The sequence below is a fragment of the Perissodus microlepis genome, chromosome 4 (genome assembly GCF_051167445.1).
Source record: "Perissodus microlepis isolate ML-2025 ecotype Zambia chromosome 4, ASM5116744v1, whole genome shotgun sequence".
Taxonomy (NCBI): Eukaryota; Metazoa; Chordata; class Actinopteri; order Cichliformes; family Cichlidae; genus Perissodus; species Perissodus microlepis.
The window spans coordinates 15,013,229-15,032,286 of record NC_140464.1 but is presented as its reverse complement, the minus strand read 5'-3'; the positions used below and the strand labels follow the sequence as shown (position 1 = coordinate 15,032,286).

General features: G+C 39.8%; 1 pseudogene; it reads left to right on the top strand.

Moving 5' to 3' along the window:
- Positions 1-19,058, top strand: part of LOC146388595 (uncharacterized) — a 22,688-nt pseudogene extending 3,630 nt beyond the window's left edge.

The window sequence follows — 19,058 nt, the reverse complement described above, 5'->3', positions numbered from 1 at the left end:
AGTCAGCCTGTTTAAGGCTCTGATATTTATTCTGTATGACTTAAAGCAGTTATGACATGGTCTGATTTTCTCATCAATAAAGGAATATTTAATATATCAGTCTACTCTTCATTCTATCAGAAACAGTTTTCACAGCTTGTACATTTTGTTTTTACACATATATGTAAGCATTGAGCCAAATTTAGTAATGCCAACATATTAAAAGAACAATATTTGTCTCTTATATATAATACATCTATATATACACTGTCAAAGATACTTGTCTTTGAGTGAAGATTTAAGGTGATAGGATATTGAAATAACTGCAACTTGAATCTTTCACCCAGAGTTCAAGCTCCTGCTGTAATATATATATATCATAATAATCTGACAATACATATAATATTGCCCATATTATATTTACATTACCACAGTGAGATGATTTTAGTCTCATGACCAACATTAGCTAATTGTTATTTACTAACTAATCTTGAAATGACTGTTCAGTACAGAAATGAAGCCCAACAATCATGTTTTACAGTCCCGTGGTCTCAGCCTCAGATACTCAACTAATCAAAGTGATGTCATGACAAAAATGAATGACCAACAAAACATTTTTTCTCCTTTATTTATGTCACACAATGCTGTATGAAACATTTCTCACGGTTAGTATCATGGTTGCTAGGCAACCTGAACAGCGTGACGAAGGCTAGACCGTCCCACAAGCCTCTCACTTCTTCTCGTACTTATAGTACGCACCGTATGTAGTATGCGTAGTGCGTGTACTTCAAGCGTGCAGACCCTGAATTGGGACACAGCCTCACTGCAGGCTCCTGCCTCTGGCTGACACACCTGCAAATCATTACTCACCTGTGGCTCATTACCTTGGCGTTCAGGTATCCATTTAGGATGGCAGATCGAGGCTTCTCATCACTGGATTGTTGCATGACCCCCATCAGTGTTGCCCGGCTCTCGCCAAGTTTGACTTTCTAGTTGTCAAGTGATTTGCGCTCTCTTGTGATTTATAGATTTCCCGGGATCCGTCTGTGGGATTATAATATTATTTTATGCCATGTTAGACCCCTAATTAAAGATTGTGAATTATTATGTAGTTTTAGTTTGCATTATTCTCCTGAATTAGAAGAAGGTGATAACTATTACATTTGTTAAACTGATTTGCATTACATTAGACTGCTGATTTATTGTGAATGAATGATATTGTTTTATGATGCATTATACTGCTGAGTTATAAGAAATACTGTTCGCAGAAAGTCATCGCCTTATTTGTCTGATTAGAAGAGAACAGAACATACTGGAGAGGTTTTCTGCCCCATCTCAGCAGGAGCAGATAAACAGGGAGCCAAGGTCGTAGCTTAGGCGCTGTGTGAGAGAAAGAATCTCCCACGCGTGTGATCATTAAAATCATCGTTTGACTCAACCCGGCCGGACCAGTGTTGTTATTGTGGTTTTTCCTCTTGTACCCATCCCCAATATTTGAATCCGTAACACGTCCTAGCCCATGTTTTTCCCAGAAGTTTTGACGTGAGTGGTTCGTGTGGTGTTTGACTGAAGAGGACGTTCTCGTGTGTGATCGAAGAGGAGAATTGTGTGATTTTTCTCCAAGGACCCCTGGATTCCTCCCTCCCATGCACATTTTTGTATATAGCACTGGGTGTGTATATCGCTTGTAAATAAACTGTTAAACGTTTTTTCTGAGTTCCGGCTCTCACTCGATGGGAGTCGGCGCCTCTGATTCCCCACAAAGCTTTTGCTCATGGCCCATCACTACAATGAAAATCATATGGCATAAACAGAATAACAGTTCATTTTAGAACTGTTAGCGGTTATCAATCTGACAAAAATCAATTATAAGATCAAAATGCTAAGATCAGATACAAAAACAAAACAGCTAATCCCAAGACTGTTAACCTGTCATCAACCAATAACAGAAATTATTCCTGAGATCAAATGCAAGGATCCGAAACAAATAGCAATTATCCTAAACATGTTAACTGATAACTCAATTAAAAGATCAAGGTACAAAGATCAGATGCAAAAACAATTAGCAATTATCCTGTCATGATCCAGTTGAGTGCAGGTTTTTTCCACAGCGCTGCTAAACCTGACTCTAATCTGCCTTCACACCTGACTGCAATCAAGTCTGCGGCATTTACGAACAGCATTCACAGCAGACCTCTGCCAGATCTTCAGCTAATTCATGTTAGTGCAAGGCTGTCAAGCTCTTGTGAAATACTTTGTTTGTAATTTTCCTCATAGTGTTTTCTCTCTGCCATAGTTAACCGCCTAGTCATCATGCTTCACTTTCCCCTCCCTAGGATTCGTTCATGGACTTTTGAATCTAGCCATAGCTCACAGTTTAGGTTTCACATTTCATAGTTTTATTTCATAGTTCATAGTTTTCTACCTCACAGTTCATAGTTCATAGCTTAAGAATTTCTTGCATTGTTGTCAAATTCGTCACTGTAAATAAAGCACTGTATCCACACACACAGCCTGGCCCTTTCAGCCATAACATAACCCTAATCTGTCATCAACTGATAACAGAAATAAATCCCAAGATCAAATGCAAAGACTAGAAACAAATATCACACAGCAAAAATGCCAGTGTTGATTTTTCAGTCTTGGTTGAAGTCAACAGAGTTCCGAGTTAGTTCAACACTTAATCGCATTAAAATAACACACCGGGAGTTGATTCCTGAAAAGTGTTAGTGTGGATTTTAGTCATTACTGGATTTTAACACTGAATGTTAAATTAGACCACACCTTCATTTCCTGTGCCCAAAAGTTGATTCTGTTCATCTGGACATAGCGTTTTCAGTGGGAGAAACGTTTCGTCACTCATTCAAGTGACTTCTTCAGCCTCAGCTGACTGCAGGTTTCCCCAACCTTATAAACAGTACATTTGCATAATGACTGAAACTAGTACCACTGAAGGAACAATGGGCTGGGAGGTCAGTTCCTCCATTATAATATGCAAATTTGCATCCAAATGACTGAAGAAGTCACTTGGATGACTTACCGGAACAGCAAGAAAAGATGGCAACCGAAGATTCTGAAATGTGCTGCTCCACAGGAAATGAACGTCTTGATGCATGCTCAATCATCCAGGTAAGTAAATCCCCAAAAGTTTATTCTGTTCATCTGGACGTAGTGTTTTCTGTGGGAGAAATGTTTTGTCACTCATGAGTGACGCTGCCATATTGCAACACATGAGTGACTTTATTGATTATTTCTGTTTTAGTGGTGATGAAATTCAGTTTGCCAGGTTCTACTAATTTGGTCCTGATTGATTCTGCTGGAGTGGAAGTGGATTTGGACATATTTGATGAACTTTTGAAGTTATCTCAGGTGTCTCTCAGTGTCTTCACTGAAGAATGCAGTGGTAAGAAGTTAAAGCCTTATGTTTCATTTAAAATGTGTTGTTCAATTTACTAATTTATAGTTTGTGTAACCTTGCTGAAATCTATGAGGCTGTCTGTATTGTTAGACATCAGTGTTGCGGGGTCTTCTTCAGAGGCCCCATCTGTTTATCTTACTGAGACAGCTCTTACTCCTTATTTTCCAACAGGCAGACCCCCACTATCAATAAATTCCTCACTCTACAGTTACCCTCACCCAGGCCTATACCTAAAACAGCCAAGAAATAACACACACAAAGAATACACCATTCATACAGACATATTAATTGACCTTGATCTAGATAACTTAAATCCTTCATTCAACAATTCCCCTTTTGATCTCTCCACTGAGAGATCACATCACACCTCTCCTTCTTCCTGGGGTGGAACTAAGTTTCCTTTCTCCATGGCCAAAAGAGGCACAAAAGACTCAAATACCTGTGCGATTCTCCCTGTGTCAATGGTCCCCCAACTTCCTGAGATACCATCTGTTTAACTGCTTGAACAGGGTGCATGTGAGGAAGACACCCCAGTAGCCCCAAAGCATTATATAATAACATAATGTGACCAGTATCAGAATCCCACTCAGAATACACTTCCACCCTTAAGTCTTCAATCAGTTAAGAACCCCATTAATAACAAAATTTCTTTCCTGACATTCTGTATATCACATCAACACCATTGTACACTTATAGAAGTTCACACTGTGCATCCTCACTTGGCTATTCTCTCACCACCCTTTGTTCATCTCCAATCACCCTTACAATCTAAGCTCCCACATGCAAAAGATAACAACGATACACAGGAAAGACCCTTTCCAGAATATTAAATTATGCATGGCAAAATGAAACAGCATTAGGTGTTCATTCATGGGAAATTGTTGTCAGTTATTTTCAGTCAGGATCATGGCTCCTTGTGTTTGCTGTTTAAAGAGTCATGGTTCCATCGCTGATCTCTCTCTGCGCTGTCACTCAGTTGGAGCTTGGCACACTCTCTTCATCCCTGAGTTTCCGTTCCAACGCAGCCGTAGGTTGAAAGGGCAGAGCACGTCGTACACCCTTCCTGTCTTCCTCAGCGTCTAACCCAGAGATCTCTCTAAACCTTTATGGTTATTGCTGTAGTTCATCTCATGATGACTAGCGTGACCCCAAATGGGACCACCCTTGACCTCAGCTGCTGTCTGGGCTGTCAGCTGTGCCTAGAATTGTCCCTGCTTCTCGCTGGTCTTCTTGAAGCCTTCCCTCTCAGTCCCAGTCTGCACCTTATGGATGATTTCCTTCAGTAACACCCCCCGGTCACTGCACCTGTAATTTTAGAATGAAAACTCCCCCGAAAAAACCCTCTTTTGCCACATGGTCCTTGCCGTGTGTCAACTCAACATAAGTAGAGAAGCACAAGAAAGATGTACATTGTCTCTTAAAAAATGCAAGTTCTTCTCCCCCTAGAGTAGCTCCGCTCCAGGGAAAAACATTAGCCAGTGGTGTGTCCTGCTGCAAATCAGGTGATTAGATCATGTGATTAAGTCCTCCCTGCTGCTGTGAAAGAAGAAAGAAGTAATATTGGTGTTAACACAGTACATCTGTATGCTCACTTTTTCACTGTGATCTTTGCATTGTCAACAACACAATGTCATATTAACACACTGCTTGTAAATACACACAGAAAAAGTGGCAACCAAAAGATCTACATGGCCCACAAGCTCATTCAAAACTAAGATGTCACTTTCATCCCCCCCTCCTCCTGTAAAAACATACATACATCCACCCTTCCCCATCGTCTGGGTGGAGTAGGTGCAATCTTAAGTATCAGTGTCAAGTCAGTCAAACATTTGTCCCCATTGGCCCTCCAGTAAAATGGCCTGTATTTGTATAGCGCTTTTACTAGTCCCTAAGGACCCCAAAGCGCTTTACACATCCAGTCACCCACCCATTCACACACTGGTGGTGGCAAGCTACATTGTAGCCACAGCCACCCTGGGGCGCACTGACAGAGGCAAGGCTGCCGGACACTGGCGCCACCGGGCCCTCCAGTCACTCCCCCATGTTTATTGCTGATAGCAGAACCTCTCGTGTCGCATTAAGATGCTACTGCCAGCAATATGACGTCATTTCAACAAAGAAAAAGAAGAATTTAGAATGGATTACTTCGCTGATTCCTTTTAGGCCAGGGACTTAACTATCTGATCGTGTCCCAAATAGGTGAGTTTCTCCAGAGCCCATGGTAATGTGGAGAAGCTCACTTTGCGATCGTTTCCAGCAAATATACTGTACAGCGCTTTCAGTTCCAATCACGCAGGCTTGCTTAAAGGAGAGCAGATTCTTACACAAAAATCTCAGTGCACTCTTCAAAAATAAAAAGAAAAGAAAAGAAAATGCTAAAAAATTAAAAAATATGAAAGCCTAGTTTTGTACATGTCCAAGAATATTCTTCTTCTTAAAAAAAACAAAAACACACCAAATCTAATTGGCAGGTTCAACTTGGTAACAAAAGAAAATGCAATAGCCAAATAAATTCCAAAACATTCATCCCCCAGCCACACACTTCACACAACCCTAATATCCTATTAAATAATGAGTTTCTTCCTTAGTAACCAGGTGTGTGTCACGGTAAAACACCCTCACACATCAGAAACAAGAAACTCAATAATCTATTAGTCTCACTCATTATAAACCATCTCCGCAGCATTCTGTTTACCCCCACTATAATTCAATAATTTTTCCTAATATAATACTAGTCCACTGGTTTATATATTGCTTCTTCTATATATGCTTCAAGTTTGGGTAGTGCAAATCATACACCTGGATACATGTTGTTCTTGTTGCAGACATTTTATAATGGAACTTGAATCTGTGTTGGGGTAAATAAACGATAGTTGTCATGTTCTGTTTATCTGCCTATCAGGAGGATCCCACCAGTAAGTGTCCGCATTATGTACGCACTTGGGATTACAACCTTGTTCCCAAACTTAAAGGACCCAGATTCAAAGAATGGTTATGTAAGCAATGATATTATGGTCCATCCATGCTGTCAGTGTCATAGTCCTGGGTCTGTGACCTAGTGTTTATGTAATTTGACTTTTTTGATTCTGGTTTATTTAATATTCTAAGGATTGGTTGGTGTTCCAGGTTTTGGTGGTTGTATTTTTGCTGTAATTATTATTTGCATTTTCTGTTTTATTTTTGTCATCTAGTCTTCATGTTTGTACTTCTTGTTTTATTTTGATAGTCCTATGTTTCATGTGTGTTATTTTCAGTTTTGCTTCCCGTCTCTCATTAGTTAGATTAGTGTCAGCTGTGCTCCCACCTATGAGCTCCTCTGTGTGTTTGTATTTTGTCTGCACTTCCCTCTGTTCTGAGTCACTTTCTCCCTTATTGTAGATGTGGTTCTGTGTGTCTGGTTTCCTACCTGGCAGTAAGTTAGTTTATTTTATGTTTTGTGACTGTTTAGTTGGAGCTTTTCCCTTTTGTTTTTATTGCCTGTTTTTCAAGCATTAAAGCTGTGATTTTTAGTTCAGTTCTGTGTTGCCGAGTCCTGCATTTTTGGGTTCACAACTCTGCCTGCCACATACCTACACCTGCCGATATGACAGTCAGTGCTCTGTGAAAGTATTATGTTGCTGGCTTTTCCGATGTAGTGGTTAAAGACATCATATTATGAGGCTAATTCAGGTCAGTCTGTCATTCAGGCAGTTTTCCAAGTTATTCCCAGATGAACACAAAATAAATAAATGTAAAAAAAAAATGTCATTGTGTAACAAGTGATTTAAATAGACCTCTAATGCATAATGCCATATCTGGCTTTTGGACATGTAGCACTGAACAATCTCAGCAGTCTCGAGTTTTCTTCAGTAATCCACAACTTGCTACAAACAGTTTAGGTAACAGGATATGTAACAGGTAACCAGTACTGAACAAATGTCTTGCTCTTAATTTGACAGAGACATTTCTGTGATCACCAGAATGGTTCTGGTTACCTGGCATGGAGATTGAAAACTTTGCAGTGCAACTCTGCTGAAGAGATGAAGAAATCAAAGTCAGCTTTTCAAGACAGCCCCAAGACGCTTCACAACTTGTGTTCAAATGTGAGACAGCTGTCAGGTGATGAATGCAAGGAAGCTATGTCAGTGATGAGGCACTCAACTGACATGAAACTTGTCAAAGACAAAATGAAGGTGACATTTCAACATAGGCAAAAAGTGATTCAAGATCCAGCTACAGCTTCTACTGTCCTGGACCTTTTCCAAAGATTTCGGGATACACCTGGCTTGGTAAGGCATAAAATGATTTACTGACAGCTTTGTGGTTCCTTTGTTTGTTTGCTCGTTAATGCGTTCTATCTATTGTTACATTTTATGTTTAAGATTGACCAAGTAAATTCCTTGCAAAGTGGCCAACATTCTTCAAGCCAAGAATCATCAAAGATTGCAAAAATCTGTCTCAGAGTACAGAATTGGATGAGCTGCTCATTTCTGCACAGCGTGACTCTGACGAGGGTGGTAAGTGTAAGCTGGAAATGGTAGATTTGACATGCCTTTACAGCATTTACTCATTTCCCACTGTTGGGTCTAAAGTCAGACCCCGCTGATCCCAGAACTTATTCCCGTGAAAGAAAAACAAGGCAACAGCGATCGATCGTTTCACTTGCAAGGGAGGCCTTGTCGGTATCTCAGCTCATCACAAATGACCTCGACGACGGTCCCCTCTCGCTCCCTTTTATTGACAACGTTCACACAATAAACAATAGTTTACAACACATACCTTCCCCCCGTAACCCCCCTTGGTTACAAAAGACAAGGCACTGTGTGTGTTATGTGAGAATGTGTGTGTGTGTTATGTGAGAATGTGTGTGTGTGTGTGGTATGCTGCTGATCAAAGGGTCATATAACATAAAAGCACAGGAGGAACATCCTTGGTCATAAAGAGGGTAGTCTCCCCCACACCCTAGATGGTTCACCCTAGATAACACAGTGAAGCCATACAAAGGGGAGGAAGTTTACCAACATCAAACAGACCTTCACAAGGGTGTTCCTGTGATTAAAAAAAACACTACCGCCCCGAGGACAGAAAGAATTCTTTAAAACTATGTACAAATGGTAAACATAAAAATGACAAACATTTAACAATTCACCTTAACACCCACAACACAAAATATCACTGGACCATACCATTAAACCTAAACATGTTTTGGCACCTTTACTACAAATTGGAATACAGCTGTCCATTTTCTGAACCACATTGGGTTTCTGTTCAATTCAGTATGGTATGAAAACGATTTTACAAACATGTTAAACCTGAAACTTTAATGAAGTTACATAATGTTACTATTGTTATGACTCAATATTTACTTCACTTGGTGGCCAGAAGATTTTAAGTCTCTGGAAATGAATTTTCATACTATACTGAAGACAATGGAAAACTGCCTTATTTGAAAAATTATCAGGTATCTAAAATGTCATCATGGTATTACATAACATGGAAAAAATGACTGCTGCGGTCCTTTAAATGACATTAATTGCGATTATCTTAATTCTTATTCTATTCTTATTCTGTATGGGACTGCGAGGTGGCTGCCATCTTTTGCTGCTTCACTTGTTACTTCCAACATCTAAGGCATAGGTGTCAAACTCTGGCCCGCGGGCCAAATTTGGCCCGCAGCCTAATTACATTTGGCCCGCGAAGCCATACCAAATTACTATCAGAGCTGGCCTACTGGTATTATACAGCTAATATATATATTGTTTAGTATTAAGCTTTGCTTGTTCCATATTCAGTTTTTCAGCAAAACGTGTTTGAGTCCATAAGAAAAGATTCATTCTTATATCTGGAGGAATAAATATATTTCAATAAATATTAACGTTAGCCCGCGACTTTGTTCCAGTTTTGAATTTTGGCCCACTGTGTATTTGAGTTTGACACCCCTGATCTAAGGGAAGGAAGTCTTCAAAGATTAGCACATCAGATGCTACTCACCACCTAATGAAATTCATGAAGGTATAATTTTTAGAACTGTGTAAAAGTATATTTCTCTTTTGATGAGAACAGATGCAAATTATTAAGGGCTGATGTTTTAAGATGGCAAGGGAACTTGCAGCAGATGTATCTTTCCCAGACAGGCTTGGTGTTGCAGCACTGACACATCAATGTTTCTATTAAAACTAAATGTACACATTGGAACAAAAATAATTGTGCGAACGGAGGGAAACATTTTAATATTATCTTAATTTGAGGCAGCAATGCTGCTACTCAGCATCAGATTACCAATTTTGTTTAATGTTAGTCACTTGGTTTCTTTCTCTCCCTCAGGTGAGAGGCAGAGACTTTTCTTAAGGCTGGCCCCACTCAGCCATTCCTCCTGTGTGTTGGAGAAAGAAAGAACATCATCCAGAGTTTCTACATTGTCCGAGATCAAAAGGACATACCCTGTGTGACGCAGACGGGAGTTGCAGGTTTTGACAAGCTTTTCAAGACACATTTTGTATTTGCTGTGTCCTATTACGAGGCATTGGACAACTTCTACACATTCATACAGACCACCATGTATGGCATTGATGTTGGCAGCGTCAAGGAGAGTCCTCAGGTCATCAGTAATTTTGACTTTGAGCCTGTACCTGATGATGGAACCTCTGTTTCACAGCCTGTAAATGTGGCTCATCCCATGACAGTTACTACACAGGTTCCAGTTGCAAAAAAGGCAAATACTAGACATGTGCAGCTCTGTTATTGCTTAAGTACAATCCTCAGGAGTTCCTGAAAGTACTGTGCAGTGTTTAGTTGGTTCATTGGAGGAACTGGTTAATGACATCCATGCACATACAAAACAATCTGTTGTTGACTGTTTGTCAACTGATCCATCAAGAGAAACCTTAGAAAAAGTTGAGGATTGCTTTGATCAGCTTGAAAAAAAAAAGCAAAACCAAAAACACAAACATGGATGGATTTTACAAAGATTTATAACAGGATACAAACATTCTTGAGCAAATCAATCTGTATTATATTCAACAGACTTGCACAAATTGCAACATTAAACAGAATAAGTCTCATCAGCCATTAGACAATAATATGAGGTAATATGAAGCTTTATGGTCTGTTATCTCAGTAATAGTAATCTGTTTCAGGATGCAGCTAAACCACATTCATCCAGTTGCCCTAGATTTTTAGCGTGAATTCACAAAATCTTTATATGTCACAATAATATGCATTTCATTTTGAATACAAAGTTGAGAAAGACAGGCTTGTGACTGTTTACAAATCACTCAATAATTTCCTCCATATACAGATAATACACATATAGTAATGAGTGATATAATCTTATATTGCACTGACTACATTATGTCCACACTGTCACACCAAAAGAAAACGTAAGCTACAGATCTCACACACATATAAACAAAATTACTCCAAACTGCTTTGAAAAAACTTCATAATCATTCATTTTTCCAAGATTGGCCAATACATTTTTTTTTTCCATCTTTACCATTGTCATAAACATAAATAAAAGTTTTTAGTTTCCTGTAGTAAATATCAGCCATGTGCCATGATATACAAGACAGAGAAAGCACCTTAGCTGTGCTGGAACTTTAATATCTTTCATATGAGTTTGGTAAAGGCACCAGCCAACCATCCACATACATGCATTTACACCATCCTTCAAGAAGAAGGCTTTGAGCTGAGTTGTCCTTTCCACTTCCACAAAGATAGTCCTTGATGCACTGTCAGGAATCATCCTGCTGTCCTCTGCATCATGTTTGATATAAAACAGCTGGACCACAATAACTGAAATAGCCGAGCACACACAGTTGGATGTGCAAACACAGTTCTCTTTAAACCTGACGATGAACTGTATTTCTCCATAGCAGCCATTCTTGAGTTTAATGACACAGTCTGTTCTGTCTTCCTCTTCATGGTTTACAGAGTAAACAGTATTTCTGTTGATGAAGCTGTCAAAGGCTTCCACTGATCTGAATGAAACAGGCCGATTTAAGAGCTCTTCTATTGCTAGTTTCATGGATCCTGTGATATCCAGATGCCGTGAATTTCCAAGCATATTGTAACAATCAGTGGTGTCATTTACTGGTGAAATTCTGGCTAATGGCTCCCCAAAACCTGGATTGGGGTCATAAACAAAGGAGCGAAGGTGACTTGGCAGGCACTGCCAATGGAGAAACTTGTCTTGAACTTTTTTAGGATTGTAGTTTATGTTGCTAAGCAGTGCCCTTAAATTTGCACTGTTCTTCTCAAAACTGAATGCTGATGTTGCCCAGAGAGGCCCCCAGTTACGCACACAGTCAGCTAAGTGGATCAACTGATGGCAGTTGAATGATACGTTTTCTTCACCATAGAGTTTTTCCATGTTTCTAACAAAGAGTACCAAGTTCTCATGGGCCAGCTGAAGATCATTTTGGGAGACTGATTCTTGTAGCAGAATGTGAATGCTAATAGACAAAAAAAAAATGTTGGAGAAATGAAGGCTAAAGGAAGCCTGGTAGGACACTAACAGCATAAAATAAAAGGAAAGCTCGCCACTCAGATGCTTTCCAAGTGTCCCGACCCTTCAGTGACTGTAGAGATCTGCTCATATCTGATGGAGGCTTAACATGCGAAGATAAGAGTCCATTTGTGAAATCTGTTGACCTACATACCAGTCTTTCATGTTACCGGTTCTCTGGGTTCAGCCACAGACCAATAAGTTGCTTAGTCACACCAACTAAAACTGAGTGCATATATTCAGGTAAAATCCAAACACAATGTCAAACAGAGGAAGTCTGGAAAGTAAGGACTTTTACTTTTACTCCATACTCTGAGGTGTTTTCATGGGAGCTTTCAGCCTCTCTTGCATTTCCAACAAACATATTTTTTGATCTTGATGTTTGTTTAGCTTCATCATATCGGTATGACCTCACAGATCCAGAGCCTTTTGTTACCACTGTGCCAGGGTGTAAACACCAGTCACAACCATATTCTCCATTGAATTGTTTGCAATTCCGGAGAAGTGGCTTCGCCACAGCGTCAGAGGAGCAAACCAAGCAGAAGACTTGATGAATGAAGAGTGCCTCTGCTGTCTCTCCACTGAAATGGATTTTGGGCTAAATCACAACATTCATCCACAAATGGTTTCAGAAATGTGTTCATATGAGGTTTTCCTTGGCCAAACCAAAATCCAGCAACTATCATATTTTCCTGTCTTTGTGTGTAAGGAAGTTTATTAATAATAAACTGAAGGGGCCAAATTGAGTATCTGGTGGTGCTAAAAATTGGTACTTCATCAAAATTCCATGTCAGTGTGAGATCATCTGCAGCTAGTTTACCCTCTCTGAGGAGATTCTGGTACATCATCCATCACATCCATCACATCTTTAATGTTATCATGCTCATCTTTAACTGTTTTAGGTAACAACTCAGTGCTGTGGTTCTCAAGGATACCGTTCAGGAGGTCTTTCAGGGATGAGTACAGAAAGAAGTTTCCATTTTGAATGCTGCTTGCTTTGTTAAACACTGAGGCACAGTGAGAACAACAAGAATCAGGATTGTTTCCCATGAAGTTTTTACACTCTTGACAGTAAAACATTGTAAACGTGGTTGGACTTTGTTCTTGTGTCACTGTTGCCCTGGAGCAAATTGGTTCGTTACTTTGAAAAGACAAACAAACATGTGTTTTATATACCCAAATAATATTGGCATAACAAAATGAGTTGAGGAGGAACATCAATATTCCTTCTTATCGTGTCACTGCCTCTGTCAACTGCTGAAGCAGACTCCAACTGAAATGGAAAAATGTTGTGGTCCTGCATCTAAAACAATGCCAAAACATCAGCCAGGCCTTCCTATACTCTTAATATTTCATATTCACTTGATGAAGGTGCATTTCAGATATGTATATTAAACAAATTTGAAGCAGTTTGCATTTGTTAGCTTCATTATTTATTGCTCCTCTTATTGCAGCATTATGGAGACAAAATGTTTGTCTGCAGATAAAATCATTGTAAATCACTGGATCTTCAACCAGTTTAAATATATCTTTTCTGACTTCCTTTCTTACCGTGTCTTTGCCATCTGTTGTGTCAGTCGCTGAAGCAGATTCCAAATGCTGAGGAAAAATGTTTGGCTCCTGCGTGAAAAGAAATACCAAATAATCATCCAGACAAGGCACAGTCCTTCAAGTTGTTTACTCACAATTTGGGAAAAATAATTGAGCTGTGCTGGAGAATTCTGCAGAGGACTGAGGTAATCAGTTAACCTCGTTCACATTGCTCATATTGACACCTGTTTTACTCTAAAGATATGAGTCCTTGAATCCATCAAAATGTATTTTTATTAGTGCTGTCAGCATTAATCTCCCTGTCAAGTTCAGGGTTCGTTTTAAGATTATAATCATGACCTATAGGGCCCTGCACGGTGGAGCTCCAACTTACATCAGTGATCTTCTTCTGCCTTATCGCCCCAGCAGGTCCCTGAGGTCTTGTGACCAGGGCTTGCTGGTTGACCAGCATACAAGGTTAAAAACAAACAGTGACAGAGCGTTTGTATCAATGGCTCCCAGACTCTGGAACTCGCTCCCTTTGAGTTTGAGATCTGTGGACTCAGTCATTTCTTTTAAACAGCAGTTAAAAATGTATCTGTTTAAACTTGCTTTTGTTTGTTTGAGGTTGTGTGTCCGTTTCTGCTTGTGTGAAGCACTTTGTGATTTTATCTTGAAAGGTACTATTTAAATAAAATTTTACTTACTTACTTTACTTAAGGAGATTAACGCTGACAGCACAAATGTTTATATAATAACATGATGATACTAATAAAACACATCATCAAAGATTAATAACTCAATAACGAACTATGTTCAGGCACAATGAGATCATACCATTTGTGAACTGTCCTCTTGCTCTGCACTTGTTTCCATCATGTCAGCAGACTTCTAAATCAGTAAATTACGATGCTGTTATAGTGCCATTAATTATAGATACAACAATTCCCCTTAAAGCAGAATAATTAACTCATACCTTTAAATCTCCGCATGAACTCACTGAATCCCCATTCAGTTAGTTTGTCCTGGACAAATCCAGATGTCTCCATGGAATTTGCTGTGGGGACAATCAGCAATAACTGATTTGTTCATATTTAAAGTATTATTCACTAAATAAGATCATTTACTTTCCTGTGTGGTTCTGAAGTGTCAGAGGTTTAAGTTTCTATTTATCTCAATAACCTTTTTCATGTGACAAGAGGAGGTAAATGTTTTTGTCTTTTAGCTGGATTGAACTCTTGCAACTTTTGCGACTTCATGTCACTCTGTAGAGTTCATCTAAATATCTAAAGTTTCCAGTTTAGTGAACTGGGTTTACACTGATACAAAGGTTTAAGTTTTATTTTTCATTTGATTTCTTCTGTCATAGTGGAATAATATGATTTTTACAGAGCCAAAGTTTTTTAAGGAGCAAAAAATGTGAAATTAGCAGGTAACTGTTGTAGCAAACATATCGACATTTTCACAAAAACATATTCTAAAAGATCTCATTAGATTTTATTAATTTCAGCGTTGATAGTTTACATACACATAATGTGCTACAGGCACTGTTTCAAAATGTTTTAGTCTCCAGATGTCATTTATATAAAAAGTATTTGTGATATCTTGTTTAATCTCTCCACTTACCTTTACTGTCATCAACATGTTGACAAAAGCATAAATTTTTTTTCATTGGCACTAAAACTATAGAGACTAAAGACCTGATGCTTTACCATCTGCATCCTTTTTTCTTCATTCAAGGACGCAAAAGCAACTGAACTACTCTAACCTTCATTTCTTACTTAATAGTCAACAGGAATAAAAACAAACAATAGGAAGGACATTGTCAAGACTGACAGGCAGGCAGGAGTAGTGTTGGCCGTATGACACTGATGCTCCCACACAAGCTTCAAACTCAAAGTTACATTTTCCTTGAACCACTATTTCAAAGGTTGCTTCGGTGTGGAAAATCACATGTCCCATGTACATGATCACACCCCACCCTAGTTTCTCAAGCACGCTCTACCATCCCAACACATCCTGTTTCCCCTAAGACACAGTCTTCTACCTGCTACATTACATAAGTTTACAGAATCAACTGATCAATTAATCCATCATTACAAAATTGTATTTATATCATTCACACAAAGCTTCGATTCAATCAGCACGTGGAATTTGAGACTTAATGTGCTGTCTCCTATTTCATTACTAGATGTCACTGAACAAAGCTTTGAATGAATAAACCAATTTTCAACAGGACTGATGAAGTGGTTCAATAGAGGTTCATTGTTTCATTTGCACATCACAAGGCAGGAGTTTGACCCAAACGCAGCGTTTGGAAGATGGAGTGGTAAACTAAAAAGTGACCTTATTAACTTAAACTAAGTGCAAAATAATTCAGATAAAAACAAAACAAACAAAAAACAAACAAAGAAGGAGATCTGAATCTTCGCGTCTGGACTTCTTAAAGTTGCTTGAAGACGTTTCACCTCTCATCTGAGAAGCTTCCTCGGGTCTAAGGTCAAATGGTGGAGAGTCCCAGATTTAAGCCTTATAGGAGAGTTCAAATAGTGAACAGAGGCAGTGGGCTACAACACCAACTATCTGCCATCTATAATCCAGTTTTGAGATTCCTTCCCAGACACCTCAACACCCACACACATCATAGGGCCTTCTGACCTCAGGAAATCACATGATAGGGTGGGGCTAGGTTTCACAATGAGCTCACCCCAAACCTTGGCTGATTGTGTTCTACACCTGTCTTCACACCTTGGCACATATGATTAGGTAGAGGATCAATAGGGGGTTCATGTCCCTCTTAGGGGACACTCCAATAGGGCTTAAATCTGGGACTCTCCACCATTTGACCCAGGAACTGAAGAAGCTTCTCGGATGAGAGGTGAAAAGTCTTCAAGCAATTTAAAGAAGTCCAGACACTTTTCTTTCCAAGCTTCTTAGACAAGCCTGACCTGGATGACTGAGAACATTCACAGACATACTACAAGAGACTACAAGAGACAAAACGTCACCAAAATAAGACAGGAAATGTCTGAGATTGACCTGGACTAAAATATATGAGCTTCACACACACAGAAGGCAAAACACAGAGACAAGACTAGGAAACAAAAGAGAACCAACAAAATTAAACAAGAAACCGGAGACTAGAAATATAGATAACAAACCTCAGAGCCCCTATGAAATACTGAACTCTGGGCAAAATATTGCAAAGTATCAAGTGAAATTATTCCTGAGATTGAAGAGAAAGAACCATGAGTCCACAACAACAACAACAAAAAATGCTGGGACTAAGACCCAGGACAATGACAAATATAATACAGACTGATTCAGTATCTACTTACATGTGGTCTCTTCTACTGAACTGAAGTCTGAAGTGGAGATTGAGAGACCAGTGTTGGACTGTAGAACTGCTTTGAAATTCATATGAGCTGTTCGCACTAAAGTAAAAACCACCATCACTTCATGCGGATACCCCTTTGGCGCCAGCTGCGGTCTCAAGGCTGGAGCTGAACAAAAACACCCTGATAACGACTGTGTTTAGTCTGTTCCTTCCCATTCCATGCAAGGCCACCTGGGTTGGCTGGAAGACTGTTTACTTAGCCTAGCAGGGCGAAAGACACTGTCTCAGCTGAACTCTGGACACACACACACATACATATACACTGATATGCACACACTCATCCCCCCTCCCTTTCCAAACGCCTTCGACGCTTATTCCCTTCCGATGCTGACGGTGGATCAAGGAGACCAGCGCACGCAGGCCCAGATGTACTGTCTAATTCGGCTGTCTCTCACCCTTTACCCACCCCTGTTGCTTGTCATGTGTTTCTTTGGTGTATTAAGAGTTTTTTCATGTGCTGTGTGCAGAGGTGTTTTTTTCTGTTCTCAAACTGATCTCCCTGTTGGAGCTCAGTCTGGGGGGAGTTATTTTTTTCTCCTTATCTTTCCTCATGTGGTGCTTTTTCCATTGTTATACTTCTCTGACCTGTCTTCCCCATGTGATGTTTTGTGTAATGTATGTGTGGTCGGAGGGTAAGATGGCGCCGCCATTGCGTGCAATAGGTCGGCAGCCTTATGAAATTTCCCCTTGTGGAACTAATAAAGGTATATCAAGTCTGTTTCTTCTGTGTAAGAATAGTCCCCTCCCACCACTGACACAGTTCACATGGTGACATATTTTGTGTTACTTTCTACAGTCTAATTTATTTAGTGTCTATAAATAGTATAATATTTCCAGTTTAAACTAAACAATCAAATGCAACAAAACTGCAGATCATTTCTTAAACACTGTCATTACTCAGATAAATCTGTTAATTCATGTTGTGTAGAGTTGAGTTTAGATGTGTGGAGTTGTTACAGAAGGTGTTGAAAGTAATGCAGACACCAGAGAGTGAAGCCAAGTGGCACACCCTGAGAAGGTTTTTTTTTTATAAACAGGTTTCTTATTTGCATAGGCAGAAAGTTGCTGTTGATATCCGGGAGTAGGTACAAGTGATTTGCACACTAGTTTGACTACCCACACCTAATTTTCCTCAAAACCAACGACCTCTTGCACAACCACCACCAACACCATTTATCATGCGTGCAAACGAGTTATTATCTGTGCAAATGATCTGAACTTTCCTATCCTGGGATATCAACAGCAGCTATGAAGACTATGAAGATGTGCTCATTGCTGATGCAGGCCTTAACATGTCAAGACTGTTGTTGTACCTACATGCATTTAACCAAAGACACACACACCAACTAAAACTGAGTGCAAATATTCGGGTATAAATCCACACAAGGCAACACAATGGAAGTCTGGAAAGCAAGGACACTCCTTTTACTCCGTACTTTGATGTGTTCTTTTCAGCCTCTCTTACATTTTCAACAAACATATTTGTTAATCTTGATGTTTGTTTCATTTCATCATATCGCTGTGTAAAATTTATTATTTTTAAGAAAAATATACGCCAGCAATTAAGACAATTATTATTTTACATTCATTACGTGTAGTCCATAACAAATGAGGAGAGTGTCACGGTCCCCGTGTCTCTCTGGTTGGCCCACGCTGGCTACAGGTTTTGTTGTTGTTGTTCGTTTTTGTTTTCTTTGTCTCTCCTCCTCCTCTCTGCCTGGGTGGAGCTCGTTACGGGCTCTCGCTCTTGGCCCACGCACCTGTGTGATTGTGTCCACCTGCTGCTGATCTGGCTGATTTCCCCAGCTGCTATTTAAGGCAGTGGCACAGAGCAGCTCACCGCTGAAACGTTGAACCTCCTGAGTTCGTGCTCTCGGCGTTTTCAAAAGAATCCCTTGTATGTATTTTGCTGTGAAACTAACCTTAACTTCTGTGTGTAGATATCCCTCTTCTGGACCAAATCACGGGACCTGCCCAAGTGTGGCAGCGTGTGTGGAGTTTTGGAGCGAGTGCGGCTGAAGAGGAGTGCGTGTGTGCGGAGGAGCTGTGGCAGTGACTGTGTGGAAGAGGAAGCGTGTGTGTGGATCCCCCCCCCCCCTTCTCTCCCTGGAGCCCTGGACCCCCCTCCCAACTCACTGTACATATATATATAGCACTGAGGTGATCCCTGTTGTGAATAAATCTCCTTTTGTTCTCTTAGAAAGAACTGTCTGCGCGTGAGTCCGTTCAGTAGCCATGACAGAGAGTAA